Source organism: Xyrauchen texanus, chromosome 23 (assembly GCF_025860055.1).
Source record: "Xyrauchen texanus isolate HMW12.3.18 chromosome 23, RBS_HiC_50CHRs, whole genome shotgun sequence".
NCBI classification, from domain to species: Eukaryota; Metazoa; Chordata; class Actinopteri; order Cypriniformes; family Catostomidae; genus Xyrauchen; species Xyrauchen texanus.
Window position 1 is genome coordinate 11,149,691 of NC_068298.1, and position 22,948 is coordinate 11,172,638.

Sequence of the window (22,948 nt, forward strand, 5' to 3'; positions counted from 1 at the left end):
CCGGCAACCAGCGCAAGCACAATTCGCTAACAGACAGTGCGTGCAACTCACTGACTCATTTTGCAGAAGCAATAGCCAACAAAAAGGCAGTCTTCAAGGTTAACAATTTCATGTCAATGCTTTGCAAGGGCTCAAACTGGGATGAGCAAAGGAATGCAAGCATGAGTGGCAAATCCCACAAGGGAAAGTGAGGATTCCGAGCAGGTTTAAGATGGCGTGCACCCTTCAGAAAACTGCATACAAGACTGTGAGATCCAAGAGAAGATCCATCAATTGGAACATGATATGCAGAAATCGCAGCGACATACACTTTCAATGTGGAAGCCGCTTTGCCCTCCTCCAATAAATGTTGAAGAAAGCTTAAGATGCTTGGAATGTCACACGTTGCAGGATCGAGCCCCTGCTTCTCACACCATGCAGAAAAAAGCCTCTAACAGGCAGCATAAATCTGTCGTGTGGAAGAAGCCTTAGCATTGGAGATTGTGTGAATAACCGCAGGATTATAATGTTCCAGCAGGTTGATATGTTCTGTGGCCTGGGTCGGTGTCTAGCGCCCGCAAATACCCCTCTGGTTCCATGTTGTCCCACACCCTGTGAGGGAAGTATTGGTCGTGACCAACTCCCGTCGAGAGGGAACAACACCCAGGGGCACTCCTGTCTTCAACAACTCTACCTGCCTCCACCACCTCAACGCCCATTAGCAACGGTGAGAAAATACAATCAGTCGATGGCGATGTCTGGTGGGATCTAGTTGCAAACTGATCTTCCACAACTGAAGTGGTCTGAGGTGGAGTAAACCCAGAGGAATCACCACTGTAGCAGAGGTTATCATCCCTATTAGTCGTAGGACTACCTGGTACTGCAAAGACACACCCGGGTGAAAGCGAGCCAAGAGTTGTAAAATGTGAGATTGAGACAGGGAGGCAGACATTAGGTGGGAATTCAGGGTTATTCCTATGAACGTAGTGGTCTGTGTTGGACTCAACTCAAAAACCCAACTTCTGCACATGTCTCAAAAGCAGTCTGGAGTTTTGCACAGTCTGCTGTTTTGTGGGGGCACAAAGAAGCCAGCATACCTCTCATCCAAAGAGGAGACAGCGATTCGCTCACACACCTTGTGAAGACACGAGGAGCAAGGGAAAGACCGAAAGATAGAACCTTGAACTGGTAGGCTTGATTCAGGAAACTGAAACGCAGAAACTTTCTGTGATGAACAGCAATTGGGATGTGAAAGTATGCATCGACACTTACAAACCAATCGTCTGCTGCCAAAGACTGAAGAACATCGGCTGTGCACAGCAATCGAAAAGGAAAGACCTTCAGGAACAAATTCAGATGCCTCAAATCGAGAATTGGGCAGAAACCACTGTCCTTCTTCAGAACAAGAAAATATGTTTACATTTACATTTATGCATTTGGCAGACGCTTTTATCCAAAGCGACTTACAGTGCACTTATTACAGGGACAATCCCCCCGGAGCAACCTGGAGTTAAGGGCCTTGCTCAAGGGCCCAACAGTGGCATCTTGGTGGTGCTGGGGCTTGAACCCCTGACCTTCTGGTCAGTAACCCTGAGCCTCAACCACTGAGCCACCACTGCCCCTATATGTTGAATAGAACCCCTCTCCCTGAACGAGGGGATGAACTTTATCTATGGGTCCTTTTGTAACAGTGAATGAATTTCCAGACAGAGGGCCATTGAACAAACTGCATCTATGACAACTTTAGGAATGATTCTTGAAAATCTGGGAGGCCAGCATCGAAACTGTAGAGTATATCCCCTGACGGACAGGAAAAAAGTTCAGAACAACTGAATGGATGATGAATGGAGACCGTTAACTTATAGCGCAGAAAACAACCTATCTCAACCAGGCGAGAAAGCGAATGAGGCAGAGTATACGTCACTACGTGACTTTGTTGGTATATTCTCTCGACCTATCTGGCTGGCGCTGCGATAATCCAGCAGTGTTTACGCTGCCTCTGGTGGTCATCCGGAATTCACAGAATCACAGTTACATGTGTAACTTATGTTTTCATTCATGCTTTTTCTGTGTATCGCTGGAGGAGGAGTGATTTACTGCAGTGGCTTGTCATTTTCCCCCTCATTATCTATGAATGCCTCTGAATTTACAGAAAGTCAATTAAGCCATTCTGACCAGCATTCCCAGTGGCTATTAATCATTTCCCAGAGTTACTTATCAGCTCTGCCATGGAGCTGAACAAACAGGGCCTGCATTCAACTGAGAGCTACAAGATACAGTGAAATTTATGGTGCACCATAAAGAGATTTGGAGAGAAAATGTAATATGTCAATGTGCTGAAACAACAGGCCATATGTCTAGATATAATCAGGGCACCCTCAGGACCCGGTGTCTTGTAATACAAACACTCGTGGCTAAATTGTGCACATATTCGTACCAGATCACTTTGGAATAGGCTTGAAAAATGTTGAATCAGACTTTCAGGTAAAATTAAAACACTGTACTATGTACCTTTCCATGGTGCTTGCCTGCAAAATGCATCTCTATGATGCTAGGGTGTTCAGTGTTGGGTAAATTAGTTAATAAAGTAATCCACTACAAATTACTAATTACTTATTTAAAATTGTAATCAGATTACACTACTCATTACTTCATAGAACATTTTATCACATTATTAATTACTAAGTGACTATATAATACAATTTTCACAGAAATGTTTTTGCACTCAAATTACAAAGAAATTCTATGTTTCCTCCATCTTCATTGTCGCACTCAAGTCATACACTCAGCAGCACATTTCTCCCTTACAATGACAGAAATGCAAACAGATGACCATATGCACATAATTTATGTTTTAAATGTATTCTATCTACATAAATCATATTGCTTTAGAAATATGTGTAACCCAAGTAGAATAACTAAAGTAATTAAGTTAATTAAAAATCAGTATCTGTAATCTGATTACACAAAATTAAATCGTTACAATTTACACTGCTTTCAGAAAAAAGTAGATTTCAGTTACTAATTATTATGTTGTAATCAGATTACACCCAGCACTGAGGGTTTTGTTGATGGTTGCAAGGGTGTTGAAGGGTTTTTAGCACGTCGCTATAATCCGATTGCTATAGTTGTTATGGGGGTTGCTAGGGGTGGTTGCTTACTTGCCCAATTCAAAAGTGCCTAGATTGCCTAGATTTGGGTTTGTTCAAATCCCTAACCCTAAATATTAACAAAGGTAACAGTTATGTGTGGTTTAGCAAGCACTGCTAATGTACACCAAAAATATATATGGAGACTGAGAGTTTTGTTGAGAAAACTGAAACTAACGCTAAAGTGTGCATCCCTGTGTTTTATCATTTTGAGTCTGACTGAGAGTTAATATGTATTCTTGAGCTGCGCTGTCTCTGAGAAGCTCTCATCATGACCAGCCCATGTGTGACACTTTCATCAGTTTGCTGCTGAAAGACTGATTTCATGGACAGAGGTGAGGGTTATCAGCACAGGCATCTGCGGCTGTATCAGCACCTGGGAATTGAATTTTAGAATCCTAGGCATTTTTATCTTTTATATCCTTGTGGTTGGATGATGCTCTGTATAAGAGAAGAGATGGATCTGTGTAGCAACATCCCTGTGTTGCCAATGTGGTTCTCAGTCATAATTAGCATAATCTGTTCATACATCATTAGGTCTCATTAGCTTAAGTGGACATTGGGGCAAATGTCATCACCTTGTCATTTTACGTCAAGAACACATGCGTCATACCGACAAGTAACCATAGCGAGTCACAAACAATGACCGTCAGACATTGAAGGGAAAACTCTGGGGTCATTGTGTCACTGTCTTAATATTTTATGGACCATGTCAGTCCCCCATCGTTCTTCTTAGTTTTAAAGGAATTGACAATATAGACAATAATTTGGACTCAGTTTGTAAAACAAACAAAAATTGTGTTTGCAGTAATGGTTTTACAATGGAAGTCCATGAGACAGACATTACGTGTTTATAAACAGAAATGTGAAGCCCCCTCTTTATTTAAAGTGCTAATATTAATTATTTTCTGGTGTAATGGACAGCATGTCACAGATGCTATCGATAGAACTTTACTTGTATTGAACTTGGAACATTTTTAAAAAAATCACACCCTTGTCTGCGTAGCTTCACTAGCTTATGGTTTTTCACTCTCCAAGAGTGTAATTAGGAATCTTAGAGTCCCCCCCTTTCTTTGCAGAGCACTGTTAAATTAACAAATTTATCGCAATAGTATGTGCATTCCCTTATACATCTTTGCTAAAATGTTTTCAAATGAGCCCATGCATTTTGCCCATGCAAGTGCACAACACTTCTTTATATGATGAGAGCAGATTTTGCACTATGTGAGCAATTCCCCTGCTGTGATTAAAGATGCACACTGAAATTATAGCTAAAGGTGAAAATGCTTTGTAAAGCATTCCTAATTAGTTTGGGGAATTTCCCCAATTTTACCCCTTCAGAATGTGTGAATATAAACGTTGGGTTTGGAGGCAAATTTTTCCATGCTTTTTAAATGGGACATTCAGAGAAACAATGTACATGCTGCCAGTATAGCCAAACAACTCCTAAATGAGAATAGTTTTCAGCATCTGGATATTGACCACTATTGGCCTTGAGAACATTAAGTGACTGGTTTAATTAAATAAATCCCTCTTTTCACATCTCTTTTGTGCTGCACAAAACCAAATTGTTTTGCTGTAAGTTGATAACAGTGGAAATGCTGATCATGCTGACAAGCACTTTAGTAATCTCATATGACATAAGACAATTTAAATACTAATTTATTTTATTTTAACCTGACATTTATATTGCATTAGTATTTCGGATACTGATGCATCAGTCGAAGAAGCACTGTGGCAGCTGACGTCCCGAATTGCTTATCTTTTTTTAAAGAATACTCAAGCTGTCACCATCATCCACAGCAACATATGGGTTCATTACCTTCTGTGCATGTGTACATCAATGCAGCTGAACATTATGCAGCCAGAAAGAATGCTATTATTAGTATTTGAGGGTGGGAAGGAAATTGGTTTAATGTTGAGAACAGCCAGCTAATTTGAGGAGAAATGCTGACTATTAGACTGCATTATTTAGCCTAAAAATTTTGTAATGCTTAATCAAAAACATTGCTCTAATCCAGGGGTTTTCAAACTTTCCAGACATGCACCCCCTCCACTTGTCTAATGACCTTCCAACCATATTTAACTTATAGATATGCATGCTAAATGCATACAGATATGTAAAATATATAAACATTGGTAGCACTTCATTTTAAGGTACTATTGTACATTTACTTACTATAATTACAACAAATACACACTGTGAAAAAATAATCTTGTTTTAAAAAATAAATAAAAATAAACTGACAGCTGTGGTTGCCAGAATAATTATGTAAAAAAACAATACAGTAAAAATGTAAACAACTTTACAGAACAACCAGTATATTTTACAGTTTAAAACTGTTGTAATTTAAATGACCATGCTGACACTGTAAAAAAAAGAAAAGAAACAAAGCTACATTTACAGTAAAAAAACATTATAAGCTTGATATTAACCTTCTGAAACAGCTACAAAAATATGCTTTTTACTTTATAAGATATTGTTAATCACCTTAAAAATTACAGAGGAGCACATGATGACATGAAGTGCATCAATGGCTCTTCCTGGAGCAATGACCAATTAACATGTAGAGACAGTTCTCAGTGTCAAACACAAACATTAAACACCATCAGGGTAACACATGTGAAATTTAAATAATGCAGTAAACATTAACTAAACTACATTAAATATAACACAGAACACCCCAATGTACGTAACTGATATTAAAAATAAGAAGAAACATAACTATTCCCATAAAATATAATGAAATATGATGGGTTTTGTAGGGAATTGTGGGAATGCCCGATTTTGTTTTTTTACTGTAATTTTAACAATAATTAACTGTAAAAAGTTAATGTACTCTCTTGTTAAACATAATGTCAGTTTTACCATTAATTATACAGGAAATTCATTCTTTTTACATCTAAAAAATGTAACATTTTATTGTAAAAACTACTGTATTTTCTTTTAAAATCTATAAATATTGTTACTGTTATTAACTGTAAAATATTTTACAGTTAATACTTTTCTGTAGCATTTTACAGTCTTTTACCGTTAAAATTGCAGAAATTTTTACAGTGCAGTAATTACTAGTACTAACCCTAAACCTAACCTCAACCCTAAACTTAACCCATATTAAGTACAAGTAGTTACCTAATATTACTCAGTATTTTTTTTTATAAAAAAGGGTAAGTGCACTGTAAGTATACTGAAAGTACACATACTGTACCATACTGTAAAGTGCAGCTAAAACATTTGCTTATACCGTCTTTAGTGTGAGAGTTGAGCCTGTTTCTGAAATCAGTAGCACGTCATACCAATCCGCGGTTAACCACCCAGCTACAGTCATATGACATAGTTAGATATGCCACAGCACTTGTTCTGATGTAATGTATGGAAAACCTGTAAATACGGAAAATGGCTTTGCATTGTGGCTTGACTGGTCATTGTTAGTTTCTCACTCTGACTCTTTACTGTGGGAAAAGTCAGCTTTTAACATTGTGCGTTTATGTAGTGTGATGCACATGAACCATATTTTGTGTTCTGTCAATCATACTTCCATCGATTTGTCCAATCTTTTTCAATTTAGTGTATGCCTAAAACATTTGTGAATTAATAATTTTTTAAACAAATCTTTTAAGTGAACAAATCATTGTAGTTCACTTCCATTGTTTAGGTCATGAACAACTAAATTATTCAGTGACTCACTCATTACACATTACATAACCCATATTGGTAATAATTTACAAGGTAACACTTAACAGTAACATTAGTTAACAACATTAGTTAACATGAACTAACAATGAACAATCATTTTACAGGATTTATTAATAATAGTTCATGTTAATTTCAACATATACTAATACATTTTTAAAGTCATTAGTTGTATTTGTTAACATTAGTTATTGCACACTGAACTAACATGAACTAACAGTGAACAACTAGAATTAACTAAGAATAAAAAATGCTGTAAAATATATGTTGTTTATTGTGTGTTCATTGTGTGCCCTTTACAAAAGGTTTCATTTATTAGCATTAGTCAACTATATTTGTTAACATCAATAACAATCAACAATGCTTTTAAACCATTTGTACATCTTGGTAAATGTTAATTTCAACATTTACTAATATTTGTTTTTAAATTAAAAGTTGTATGTTAACATTAGTTAAAGCACAATGAACTATTGTGTTTTTATCAACTAACATTAACTAAGATTTAAACTGTAAAGCTGTTTCAAAAATGGTTTTTATTGTTATGATACCTAATGCATTATCTAATGTTAACAATTGAAACATTTTAGTTTTCCAGACATTTGTTGCCACCTACTAGTTTACAAAAAAAAATAATCCTGTAATGGTTACTGAGGGCATCAGAGATCAAATCTGAACTTATCTCTTTGGTGAACAGTTTCAAAAGACTCAAGTCAGAGGGAAGTCCCTATAGAAGTCCCTAATGTCCCTATAATCTTGTGCCCCCCTTGACCGGTGCTTACACCCCCTTGTCCCACAGGTTGGAAACCTCTGCTATAAATACTGTTCTGTTCACCAACATTTCCCAATTATGTTCTTCTTCGGGTAAAATTTCAAGATTTTTACTCTTTCTGAACAAAATTTGAGTTGTGCTTGCCCAAGCAAAAGTTAGGTCATTGATACCTGGTTGCTAAGGTGTTTTCAACCACCTTTGGTTGCTTGGTGGTTACCCAAATATGGCAGTCCCTCATTCAATGTAAATCTATGGTATTCTTTTGCCTGTTGTAATCTCTGGCCTGTATAAATTGTAAGTCAGATTGCTTAGAAAATGCTTAGAAAAGTAATGACACAGAGGAGCTCCTGTATAAAGAAATATCTGTAGCTGGACTATGAGTTTTGGTGTTTTGCAAAAACTTTAACCTTAAGTGTAAGGAATTATAATACTGTTGCTTGCCTTAAAAGCACCACTAATATTTTACATTCAAATGTATATAAACGTAGATACTGTGAGATATGAAAAGCTTGATGGCTTGAGTTTATCACAAGGAATCCGCAGTTGGTGGCACATAATCAGGTGAGAATATTTGTGGTCAGGTGGTTCATAAACACCCTCACATTTATCTCTATTGGTATAAGTGTCAAGGGGGAGAAAGGCAGAGTAATCTGCTCCTCCTTTTTCTCTGTGAGTTTAATTTAGCCTCCTGATGTGAGTTATTATCTACCTATCAGAAAACAGGCCAAGAACAGATGATGTTTACCTCTTTGACGGTGCGGTGGGGAGCAGAGGGAGAGATCATTTGTCATAAAAGCTTGCACTTTCCTCCTCAAGTGATCTATTCAGCCCACTCATTAGAAGGAGGAGCCATACAAACTCACAGTCTGACTGAGAGAACTTAGAGAAATGTCAAAATTGTATTTATTAGTGGTTTTTTATTTGCTAAGGTAAGAATCACTAATGTTATTGCAAATACTTTTAAGAATTAAACTTTGGCATGCACCTGGTCCCACACTGTTTGTGCTACAAGCATGATATTATTGTAGAGAGGTGTGATATTATATTTTAAAGCCATTTAACTTATGATTTTTGCTTGGAGGATGAAACAAGCAAAAAAATCCCATTGACTTTCACTGAAGGCGGGTGTAAAGGGATTAAGGAAAAGGAGGAGGCGAGAACCGGCTTGACAATATAAATAATATTTTAATGAAGAACTGAAACCAAAAAGACAAACAAACAAACGTGTGGGACAGCTGCCCGTAAATCTCTCTCTCTGTCCCACTGCAGTCTCCAGTCGGCCTTTATCCCTCTCTGAGGCTTGATTAGCCTGATTAGGGGCCGGGTGTGTAGCATCACGACCCGGCCCCGGCCTCTGCCCTGTCACAGCAGGACAAGCACCATAGGGACCAGAATATCATAGAGACTTGGGGGCTCTTTTTGCCAGTAAACAACCACCCAGAGCACCCTAGCAATGCCCTAGCAACTACCCAGAACAACTTTGCAACTTCACAGCGATGGCCTGACAGCCACACATATCACAATAGCACCATTTCTTGTTATCATTATTCAGTTTCATGAGTTTTCAGAGTTTTGTTTCGATTGTCTTCATTTGTTAAGTTCAAAATGGTGCAAAATGTGCAATATAATTGCAGGGTGTCACATTGGGACCAATTAAACTTACGTTTTCAATTGATTTGGGTTGAAATGTTTTCAAGTGTAGCAGCAATTTCTCTTTAGAAAGGTTAAAAATCAGGTTCTAAGTAGAGATGGATGGTACTGTGTTGTTTAAATGTATGCTTCTGATGTGTCAATACAGTCCACGGCAAAGACTTGACAATGATTACTTTATCCTTTAATCTGTGGATGCGGGTCACATAAAGGCTGGCTTGCCTGTTCAAAGATTCGCTGACTCATCAGATTGAGGCACCACAGTCATTATGGTGCAAGGTGAGCCTTGAGGAAGTCTATGAGCCTTGCTGGACTTAATGAACACAAGATAAATCTACAGCCTGTGCCGAGGACTGGTTGACTTGTTTTGACCCAGGTCAATGTTGTTTCCCAGCTGCAGATATTTCTCAAAGGCCCCTCTGCAAAGTACAGGTAAACAGAGACGTGAGCCGCAGGGTGCCGATGGTAAACAAGAGGAAAACTGATTACTCAACGACAGCGTTTAAGAGGGAAGAACAAATATACATGACCTCAAAATGAAATCAGGTTTCTAAATGGCACCAGACTATTTGTCTAACGTGTTCCAGAGAGGGCAAGCTGTCAGAAATGAAAAATGAACAAATACAGTAGGATTGCCTGGCTTGGCTTGGGGTGTGTCCCGTGTTGAAGGGGTGCTTTGTGACCCATGAGAGATGCTCACGAATGCCTGAGGGTGCCGTTGACATTTTATTCATTCTATTTTGCCACAGTGTGAATACGTGGCCTGGGCCTGGCTCTCTCTCTGTCACTTCACCTCTGTGAAGTGCATATCACAAGAGTTAGGCCTGGCTTCCTCAGCCACTCTCAATGGAAAGGTGTCACCACACTGTAGCATCATGAAAATGTGAAAGTCTGGATTTTACTGTAATAAAAGTGGAGCATCCAATGCTTAAGGTAAAACATGTCTAAAAGGAAACAGTTTTTCTGTGTCAAAGACTGAAAGAAATATGTTTCTTTTATGGAATATTGATGGAGCAACATAATTTGAGTGAAAATAAATAATAACGAAAAATGTTGAGGGGGCCTTGTACCCATACTTGGGTTACAATGATATTGTAGTGCAGAGGCAGAGGCGTTTGGATCCATTTGCAGTAGTTTATTAACACAAGTGTTAATAAACTACTATTAAAAAGTAGTTTATTAACACAAGTAGTTTATTTCTCAAACAGAGAGAAGCAGACATAAACAGAAACAGGCTCTGATGAAGGGACAATCCAGTACTCGTAATCAGACACAGGCAAGGGTCAGGGCAGGCAGCAAGGGTTCACAGAGTTGAGAGTCCAGGCAGAGATCTAAGGTCCAGATAGTAACAGGGATAAGGGAATAACGCTTGGTAATGTTAGCTGAGCAAACAACACTTCGCAAAGTGACAATGAACGGGGCAGTCCAGATGTAGGGGAGATAATGATGAACAGGTGACGGTGATGAGGATAATCAGGTAAACCAGGCAGGGATGGAGATAGATAATGGCCAGAGGGAAAGATGGGAAGTGCAGTTCTAAAACTCCGGGGAGAGGGAGCGGATGAAACCAGCGGGAGGCGTAGCTGAGCGCACCGTGACAGATATAGTATAGATATAGGGGCAATAGTGCAAAGTTTGTTAACTTATGCAAATACTTTTGAGACTCAATGATGCTTTTTTTTTATTGGGTAACAAATTAAGGTAATGTATATTCAAAATAACCTCTTCAGAAAAGGGTGCAGCGTTTACTGTTAATTTCAGACACATTTGGCATTTTATAACATCTGGAATATTCTATAGACAAATTAATCTCCATTATGATTGGATCTGTCAATATGAGCAGACTTTAAACAATCTTCATAACAAATAAATTCCCCCAACTCAAGAGTGTGTTTTTTATGGAGGGCCTTTAGCCCCTCCAACAAGGGGACTTGTTACCCTAAATACTATCCTTTCATTTATTGAAATTAATTAGTAATTAAATAGTTTTGATTATAATCACCTTGAACAAAACTTCAAATGACTATTAATTATTTTGTCTATTGTATTTGATCATTTCATGGATACATTTTCAACATTTTAAAAGTTATTAAAAGTTACATAAAAAATTGTTTTTACCCTGAGATCCTTTAGCCTCGATGTAAAAATAACTTAATTTTTTTATTGGACCTTTTAGCAATTTAGCACAAAATGCTTTGTAAAACATAAAATAAAAGGACACTCAGTAAAACAAGCACAAAGTGCTTCACAACACATAAAATCAAAACACTCTCAGTAAAACACAAGGTAAAAACTGAAATTCATAAAGTAATAAAAGCTAGTCTATACACATTTTTAAATGAGACTTAAGAACAGACACAGGTTCAGCATATCTAATCTCCCGGGGCAGGCTGTTCACCTTTACCAGTCCTGTATCACCTTTAGTTTTATATCTTGATCTTGGAACAGCCAACAGTTCACGGCAAGATGATCGAAGAGGTCTAATTGTTTCTTTAAGTTTTGAACGTTCTGTTAAATAATCTGGTGCCAAACCATGTGATGCCTTATAAGTAATTAATCAGATCTTAAAATCAACCCTAAAATTAATTGCTAGCCAATGCACGGAAGCTAAAACTGGGGTAATATGATTAAAAGACCTAGTTCATGTCAAAAGTCTAGCTGCAGCATTTTGCTCTGATTGAAGCCATGCTAAAGAGCATTTATTGAAAACCGGGTGAGATTAAATAAAAGCAAGAATAAGCTTTTATATATCCCTCAAACTGAAAAAAACATGTCTCACCTTGAACTGCAGTGGTGTAGTAGTGTCTGAAGAGGTGGGCATACTGTGAATTTATGAAAAACTCAGGACTTGTAATTATAGTCCCACATAAACTTAAAGTTTCTTGCTGGCGTGGTATAAAGTACACTGCTAATAAGCATGGTATGGTAACTTGTTGTTAAATACTTTATGTATTTCAAATAATAGGTGTCATTAATGTTCCTTTTATAAGGCTACTATGAAAATTGTTAATACTTTATTATTACGCTAACTAATAAAGTAATTCATAATATGCAATAAACTGTTCAGCATTGATGCTAATTGTAGTAATGTTCACGTTAACAAATTATCTTCTATTAACATTTATAGCCTACATAAAATAAAATGTTTTCCTTCTGAGAAATATAAATTGAAATGATTTGATATCACGAGAAAAAAGTCACCACCAACAACAGTAAAAGGAATAAATAAAGAGCATCAAAAACTAGCAGGGGTGCAATAACATGCATTATTTTCACAAAGTTTAATTGTTAAAGTTAATTTTAAATAAATAAATAAAAAAATATATATATATATATATATATATATATATATATATATATATATATATAACTGTTAGTTCCGGTCCTCGAATCTGATTGAACGAGAGACATTCCATGAGCACTGATGGTCTGACAGCATCAGCACTCGGATGCTTTGCTGTATGTATAACTCCGCTTGTGCTCATGCTGTTCTAAACTAAAGTGTAAGTGTAGTGCATATGAGTTAAGAGCTACTGTATGTGTGTCTCTTACATGTATCTTTTGTTTTTTACATTACATATATTAGCCAGCAGGTGGTGGCAAAAGATCATTTTTGTGTGTAATATGAGTTAGTTAAATGACGTGAAGTGAATTCGTATCAGCCAATATTTACATACAACAGCGCTCCATGATCGCTTGTATTACTACTCATCACAGATGAGAGACACAACAGACTAATTAATTACACAATGGGTGCTGTTCAAAATGGCGTTCGTGAATGTCCCTACCACGAAATAGGGACGGCTATATTTCCTCTTGGACGGCTATATTTCCGCAGAGAAAGCTGATCTTCAGAAAGCTGACAGCATCTCTGCTTCGGTGTGGCAACAAGTAATTACACATGCTCTGTCTCTCTCTCTCTCTCTCTCTCTCACGCACACACACACACACACACACACACACACACACACACACATTCATCCTTGTTTATCCAATAACTTGTTAGAAACAAACTGATCCTGTGCAGGTGTTGTTACACATGCTCTGCCGCTGCGAGGACAATCAGCTGTCCTTCCTGTCTCCCTATAGCACTGTCTTAGGCATCTCACATTACCAACATTGCAGTTTATTGCCCTGGCCACATCTGCAGTCCTCATGCCTCCCTGCATTATGACTATGGCACATTCACGCAGGTGAGCAGGCACCCTAGGCTTCTTTGTTCTGGTGTTTTTCAGAGTTAGTAGAAAGGTCTCTTTAGTGTCTTAAGTTATTTTAACAGTGACCTTAATTCCATACTGTCTGCAAACTGTTAGTGTCTTAATGAACGTTTCACAGGTGCATGTGCATTATTTGTTTATGGTTCATTGAACAAGCATGGGAAACTTTGTTTAAACCCTTTCCAATAAATATCTGTAGAGTTTATTTATTTATTTATAACATTCTGAGATGATATTCTTCTCTCCACAATTGTACAGAGCGGTTATCTGAGTTACCATAGACTTTGTCAGTTCGAACCATTCTGGCCATTCTCTGTTGTCCTCTCTCATATACAAAGGTATTTCCATCTGCAGAACTGCCGCTCACTGGATGTTTGTTGTTTCTGGAAACATTCTGAGTAAATTCTAGAGACTGTTGTGCATGAAAATCCCAGGAGATCAGCAGTTACAGAAATACTCACACCAGCCCATCTGGCACCAACAATCGTCCATGTGATTATCTCTTCAGCCAATCGTGTCGCAGCAGTACAGTGCAGATATGGGTTAGGAGCTTCAGTTAATTTCCACATCATGGGGAACATTTTTTATCTCAGTTATTTGGACCATGGCATGTTTGTTGGTTACTCCAGGAATGTTTGTGCATCAGTCCCTCCGCTTAATAAATTATTTTTTTACATAAGTAATGGCCAAAGGTTTGGAATAATTTACAGATTATGCTCTTATGGAAAGAAATTGGTACTTTTATTTACCAAAGTGGCATTCAATTGATCACAATGTAGTCAGGACATTAATTAGGTGAAAAATTACTATTACAATTTCAAAATAATGTTCAGGACTTCTTAATCTACTTCAAAGAGTTCTCATCAAAAAATCCTCCACGTGCAGCAATGACAGCTTTGCAGATCCATGGCATTCTAGCTGTCAGTTTGTCCAGATAATTGGGTGACATTTCACAACCACACAGTCTGTAGCACTTGCCATAGATGTGGATGTCTTGTTGGGCACTTCTCATGCACCTTACAGTCTAGCTGATCCTACAAAAGCTCAATGGGGTGATGATCCATAACACTCTTTTCCATTATCTGTTGTCCAATGTCTGTGTTTCTTTGCCCACTCTAACCTTTTATTTTTGTATTTCTGTTTCAAAAGTGACTTTTTCTTTGCAATTCTTCCCACAATGCTTCCCATAAAGAGTCTTCTCATTACTGTTGTACATGAAATTGATGTTGAGTTGTTAGAATTCAAAGAAGCTGTCAGCTGAGGACATGTGAGACTCTGACGTACTTATTCTCTTGTTTAGTTGTGCATCTGGCCTTCCACATCTCTTTCTGTCCTTGTTAGAGCAAGTTGTCCTTTGTCTTTGACGTCTGTGTTGTATGAAATCTTCAGTTTTTTGGCAATGTCAAGGATTGCATAGCATTCATGCCTCAAAATATTGACTGACTAGTTTCTAGAGAAACCTTTTTTTTGTTGTTGTCATTTTTGACCTAATATTGACCTTAAGAACACAAAGACAATGTTAAATTCATGTAATGAACAAATAGCTTTCAACTATGATTGATATAATGGCAAGTGATTTTCTAGTACCAGATTAGCAATTTAGTATGATTACTCTAGGATAAGGTGTTGGAGTGATGGCTGCTGGAAATAAGTCTAGATTTGATCAAAAATTACATTTTTCAAATAGTGATGGTGCTGTTTTTTTTAACATAAGTAATGTCCTGACTATAATTTGTGATCAGTCGAATGCCACTTTGGTGAATTAAAGTACCAATTTCCTTCCGAAACAGTAAAGTCTGCACATTTTTCCAAACTTTTGGCCACCAGTGTATGTATGTGTGTATACAGTATATATACATATATATATAAATATAAATATAGTACTGTGCAAAATTCTTAGGCACATAAGATGTTTCACAGCAACGTCTGTCTTAAAGATGGTTATTTATATCTTTAGCTTTAGTGTGTCAATTGAAAATATACATTTTAGACTTCTACACATTCCTTTTGCAATTAAAATAGAATAGAAGGACAGGGAGCCCTGCAACATATGACATGGCCCTCACATTGCCCCCCACTGAACATCGAGTCAGTCTGGGATTAAATGCAAAAACAGAAGCAATTGAGACTGCCTAAATAGTTAATACAAAGTTAATAGCAAGAATTTGGAACATCCTATCTTCCAACAACCAAAATCAAATCTGTGTCCAGGTATATCTAGGAAAACTGGTGCTGTTTTGAAGCCAAAGGTGTTCATACCAAATATTGATGTAGCTTTTTTAAGCTTACTGAACTTTGTATGATAATTATAATTATTTATGTCATTAATTTTAAAGACATCCTCACTCACTATGCAACTTTTTTCACAAGTACCTAAGACTTTTGCACAGTACTGTATATATACAGTATATATATATATGTGTGTGTGTGTGTGTGTGTGTCCAAGCCTCCGTTTGTAATTCAAAAATGGCATTTCAGAAATAGTAACATGGCTTGTGCTGTTTCGAACAAGTTATTGGATAAACAAGAATGGATGTGTGTGTGTGTGTGAGTGAGAGAGAGAGAGAGAGAGAGAGAGAGAGAGAGAGAGAGAGAGAGATGCTGTGTGTGCGATCACCTGTTGCCACTCCCAAGCAGATATGCTGTCAGCTTTCTAAAGATCAGCTTTCTCAGTGGAAAAATAGCATCCAATCAGGGGTATTTCTCAGCCTTAGTAGATTGAAAAGTTCTGGGTCAAAAGGCTTCTCATTGTTCTGGCCGCCACACGTATCATCACTAATTTCTGGTGGGCACATGCAAAATCCAAATAAAGATAGATGGCCAAACAGGTATGCCTGTGCATGCCCTAGACTACACTACTGCTTAACTAATAAACTGCTTAACTGATAAAAGCAAGACTGAACTAACTTCCTGGCATGATATTCCAAATTTTTATTTGTATCAAAATAGATGCTCAATTTGACTTAAAAACAAAACAAAAACATGACCGATTATAATCACTGTTTTATCAGAATTTAAATGCAGAAAATTACGTGCCATCCAGTATTGTATATCTGCTAAAACAGCTTGAAGAACACTTAAATTTGTCAGATAATTGGGATTCAATGACAAATACAACTGTAGGTCATCTGCGTAGCAATGAAAATATATGTTTGAATGTATTTTCAAATCACTGAACCAAGCAGTAACATGTATAAAGAAAACAAAACTGGTCCTAACAGGGATCCTTGTGGAACACCACAATTTATTGTTGAAGAGGAGGACATCTCATCTCCAACAGACACTACAAATTTCCTATTTGGCAAATAGGAAACAAACCAGTCTAAAGCCACTCCAGATATTCCCACCCTTCTCTTCAATGTATCAAGTAAAACTGAATGATCATCTGTGTCAAACGGTGCAGTTAAATCAAGCAAACATTAAAATGGAGCACTCTCCAGCATCCTCCACCATCAATAAGTCATTGGTAACCCTAAGAAGGGTAGCTACTTTACTGTGATTTTCTCTAAAACCTGACTGAAATATTTAAAAATGATTGTTATCCTGCACTTCCTCCAGCAGTTGCTTAGCTACTGCTTCCTCTGTTATTTTAGAGATGAAAGGTAATTTTGAGATTGGTCTGTAGTTATTAGCAACCGAAGGATGTAATGAGGGCTTCTTCAGAAGCGTCTGAACTATCCCAGTGTTTAATTCCTCTGGGACACATCCTGACACAAGCCAGGTATTTACTATATAAAGGTATATAACTTCCTTGAAAAGTACTAAAGGAACGACATCTGTATCGCAACTAGATGGTTTCAATTGATGTACAATTTTATAATTTTTTAATTTTGTACCGTATATGTACAATATTTTATAAAAAAGAAAGACATTATTTAAATAGATTTAAGAAAAGATTTTAGGACCTTTACTGAAGAACGAAGTCATTATCTTTATAAATAATTTTTACAATTCAGCCCAACTACAAAGCAAGCCAGTGGTGCTTTCCCATGCAAAATGGTGTTCTGTGTGGTTACTAGTTGGTTGCTTACTGGCCCAAGTAAAAAATTTAAAATACTTACAAGCCTCTGTATTATTCTGATACTAATGGCTTGTTTTTCTCCTGCAATGTCAGTATATGCGATTTTTGTGCCGTTTTATTTTCTGCTAGACAAAAAAATCTGTAGATTTGATCATCTTTTTTAGTACCATGCACAGACAGATCACATACAGCAAGTATCAGTAAGTGTGCTTATTAAAAGTGTTTAGTTTATTTTTTTTTATCTCAAGAGCCTTACAACATAAAATTTCAAGCAAAAAACTGTGTCTGACTCCCCAGAGCGAGCACTGTTAAATAATTAGGCATCTTTGTATGGAATTGGAATTAGATCCACACAAACACATCAAAGCCATGAATATTGAGCTGGTTGGTTTCCCAGCTGATAAGTGTTGGAAAGGCAGCCAGTATAATTTTAGATGTGAATTTCGTTTAATCATTTACAAACATGCAGGGAGCTATGTAATCATGTTACTAGTTTTACTTAAAAAATGAACAGCCTGTTGCATGGTATCTGGGGAAATAATGAAAGGGGACAGTTTAATTCGTGTGACTTGAATACACAAAACAACACATATTTTTTTCTTTCATGAGGTCTCTCTATGTTTTTATGGAGATTGAGACCTGTGCCATTCTCTTTGTCATATAATTATAAGTAGCTGTATAAAAAATAAACTAGATTCTTGGTGCTTGCCACAGCAAAACTCACTGCAGCGATGCAAGAATGTTGTCTGTGGTTGCCAGGCCATCGCTAAGTGGTTGCTAGGATGTTCTGGGTGGTTACTTGGTGGTTGCATTCTGGCCCAAGTCTAAAGAGACTCATTTTAAGTGTCTATTCAGGTTCCTAGAAATGTCTAAGGTCCCTCATTCAGTGTAAGTCTATTAGATTGTTCACCTATTTTTTCATCAGCCAGGCCAAAATCATGTTTCTGATTGCTTAGAAAAATATTAGCACATATTTTTTTAACAAGCTGCACAATTTAGGGTATCATTCATGTCATAACACGTGTAATACTTAAGGTGAGAGGTTTGTTCAGATCACTAACCTTATAATCAGTATAGTAATAGTGATGCTTGCCACTAAAAAGTTCTAAAAATCAGTTCAGTAAATATTTAGAGTCCAGGCTTTTTTGTGTGCACTGATATTAAGTGTGGCCTCATTTTCCTTTTTGCATTCTCATTCAACATTGATGGAATTTTCCTTGTGGGCTAATAGCAATTATTGGAAATCAATCGGAATAAAGCATGTGGTTATTGAAGGAGATCGATTATTTCAAAAATGTGTTTGGGGTGTATGTGGCCATTGTGGTTTGCCTTCTAATTTTGCTAGTTAATCAGCCTTAACTCAAGGCATGGAAAAGGGGAGTTTGTATTTTATCTTGTATTCAATCCCCCTCTCATCCATATTTTTTTTAAGAGTCAGTGAAAATAGAGTGTTCTGAGAGAGGACAAACATGGAGGCAGCTGGCTGGGATGCATGATTCTCTGTGTGTGCGTGTGTTCTATATTTAGGTTCTTTCCTTGTTCTGACAGCTGTTTGTGTATTCCTCAATTAAATGGTGGCATCATTATAAACTAACTTAGCCTTTTGCATATACACCAATAGACCAATTTTTTTATATTCATGGATAAATCCCCGCCCACCCCACCACCACCACACACAGAGGACATATCAGATAATTATCGTGCAAATAAACGTAATGTCCTTTATTTCTGATGATGGCCTGCCAAGTCCAGAAGACAAACAGGACCTTAGATGGCTTGCCTAGAGGCCAGGCAGAATGTCACAACATCAGAGATGCCACATTGATAACAAACATTTCTTAATGGACATGCACAGCAATATGCCCTACAATATCAGGCCAGGTTGAATCCTTTTTAACCTTTCTTTAACAATTAACAGGGTGGATTTTCAAGGCAAACACAAAATGTTGATTTTCAGGTTTTTCTTGTGTAGAAGGGTTTTTTTGTAAAACACTCAGAGTGCTGCATAACCACAAATGCTGCACATATGGATATAACCATAATTAAAGAGACATTTGAGGCATGACAGATGGATGAACAGAAGATTTTAGTATCCTAGACACTGCAACCCAATGAAACATACTATACACAAGATTGATTTCCCTAATTAAAAAACAAGAATTATATTGCTTTAAAGTACTTAAACTGCTATTAGATTTACTGTTGATCTCTCTTTGGTCTGCATAATGCTGATGCAAGTTGAATGAGTCATTCCTGTTATGCATTACTGTATATTAGTTTGTTTTCTTTTCTCATAATATCACAGTTAATTGAACATGGGGTGAATTTGAATTATTTTCCCCCAACAAAAAAAAAAACAAACAAAAAAAAAAACACATTGTCTTGGTAATGAATTTATTGGGTTTTCCTTTCCTTTTCTCAATTTCCATCTTGTTATATCCCTTAAAAAGACAGGTCTTTAATGACATCATCCTCCAGGAAGGAACCAACATTAGTAAGTTAGCCACAAACATTAGTAAGTTATATGTATTAGTAATGGATTTTATTACAGTAATTATGTGATGTTTTTAAGTATTAGTTGGTTTAACTTTCCATACCATAACATAACATTAAAGAAATCTGTAATATTATTAAAAAAAATAAAAATCATGCACATGCTTATTTGCTAAGGCAAATTAATTATACAATTTAGCTTTTTATTTTCATCCTGTTCATTTATTTATTTTGGTCCTGTATGTTCCATCCTTTAGGCATCCTGTTTCTTTCTTGCCATGTAAATAATCAAGCCTGAGCCTGACCAACTTGAGAACATACTTTTTAAAGTCTGGTATACCCTTTTATAGAAACACTTCCTTAAATTACAAAACAGGCATATTCAATTTTTAAATGTTATAGAGTGATGTGTGATAAGTCTTGTTTAAGTAAATTCTGGTTTCAGCTTGGCAAGGAAAGAGTGCCCATGCGTGGGAGGATGATTTTGATAAATATAAACTCTCAGAAATAATGGCAGGAAACAATAGCCATATAATCAGGCCATGAATAATTGATAGACTGTAATGGAAGCCTATAAACACCCATAAACCCATTGTCTCAGAACTCAATGGCTTTCTGATTACTTCAAACTGCAGAGAAAGCACAAATCTGAATGACAAAATAAATAAAACCCTCGAAATTGGGGGAAAAGATTAGAATACATTTATCATGAGCCAGTGATAGTCTTTGTGTAAGGAAGAAACCTAACATAAAATTTGAGATGAAAGCCAAGCTTTATCATCAGTTGGTTTTATATTTTCGAACAGACTGCTCCCCCTGCTGGCCAATTCACTGTCCATTCTAGAAGATAAAGGGCCAAATAATAACAAATACCCTGTAGGGGACCCATTAAAGCTTTTGTTGTTACTCTCCAGTGAATCCCAAACACTCAACCTTACAGCAAACCAAAGTGTTATTCTGAGTTTTGTTGGGTTGTCAACATTCATTGATTATAAAAAGCACTTCAAAGCATGCATGAATCAGACATTGAGCACTTCAGTGAGAACAGAGATCTATTCTTCACATGAAAACACGTCAAATCAAAAATATATAAAACACCGTCCTTTTAAAGAAATTCTTAAAAATAAAAACTCTAAAACTCTTCAAACTCACAAAATAGATAAATGATTAATGCACTCCCTTAAAAATGTAAGTGAATGTCCTGAACTTGTGCAGAACGCAGAGCCAATACCCATGAATAATTTAACTGTGAGATCACTGAGATTTTAACGCAACTTTGGGTTTCAAGGAATGTGTGAAATTGAAATCCCAAAGCAGATGTTCTGATTTGTTTGATGGTGGAGTAAAGTAGGCAATGATTTATGCTTTGACTGCAGTCACCACCATCCGAGTTTCCATCATCATTGGGCTAGTAATGTTCTTTATTTAAAGATTTACAGAATAAATTGAATAGAATTTATAGAAGTAAAAAAAAAAATAATAATAATTTAACTCGGGAATTAAATTACCACAAGATTAAAAATAATATTTTTCTGTTATTTTCATTAAAAGCTTGTGTGACACCCGAAATTGTAAAGCAACGCTGAATACTTCTTCACTCTTTAGTCTTTACTCGCCACTAGAGGGCGTCAGTATTACACAAAAATTATCATGAAACTTTTTATGTAAATTATTCAACAAAAGCTCTGATTTCTGATCTATCTATCTATCTATCCATCCATCCATCCGTCTATCCTCTGTGCCTTTTCATCCAGTTCGCTTTTTGAAATAAAGGTCATGTATCAGTATTCTCAGTAGATATACTGATACATATACATTATTATATCACATAGCATACAGTAACACCCTTAAGACCACCCAGACCACCCAAGCAACCACCTAGTAACACCCTAGCGACCAAACAGAAAAACTTAACAACCACCCAGCAACGGCCTAGTGACTATCTATCTATCTATCTATCTATCTATCTATCTATCTATCTATCCATCCATCCGTCTATCCTCTGTGCCTTTTCATCCAGTTCGCTTTTTGAAATAAAGGTCATGTACAGTATACTCAGTAGATATACTGATACATATACATTATTATATCACATAGCATACAGCAACACCCTAAAGACCACCCAGACCACCCAAGCAACCACCTAGTAACACCCTAGCGAATATCCATCCATCCATCTTACTGTAACCCGCACACACACACACACACACACACACACACACACACACACACACACACACACACACACACACACACACACACACACACACACACACACAAGACGAGACAGTCACAATGTCGGAGGAAAAACTGCTTTAATAAAAATAAAGCAGGCAAAAGTACATAACAGGGTAAATCCAGAGGGAGAATCGTCGAGGGAAGCGTAGGGTCAAAAGCCGGGGTAATCAGAATAGAGTAGCGGGAAGGACTAAACAGGGGAGCTAGGGGAACAAGAGAGCTGGCAAGCTAAGGGATAAACAAGAGGAGGTCAGAACTAGACGAGACTAGCGGGGGGCAAAGATACGGGAAACTAAACACAATACCCAACACCCGTGAAACGGATGTGCTGTGGTATTTATAGGGGAAGGTGCAGATGTAAACAATGAAAGGTGATGAGACAAGTGCAGGTGAAACTAATGTGCAGGAGGATTGGAAGCGCGTGAGAAACTCGAGGAAGGGAGATAACCTACGAGCATGTATGAGCGAGTAGAAACAAAGTGGGCGTGAGGGCTCGAGCGAGCAAAAAGAGCGTGAAAAGCTCGAGGGGGCGGAGCGGGGGAGTGAAGTCGAGGGAGTGAGTGTGTGTGCGACGAAGCGGGGATGGGGCAGAGGAGCGGGGTTCGTGACACTTACGACATGGAAAACCACTACACACTGAATAGCCAATATTTTAACAAAATATTACTGTAATATTTACTAAATGTGTTTCAGAAATATACATAGGCTTCTGTATATTAAATGTAATATTAAGTTATA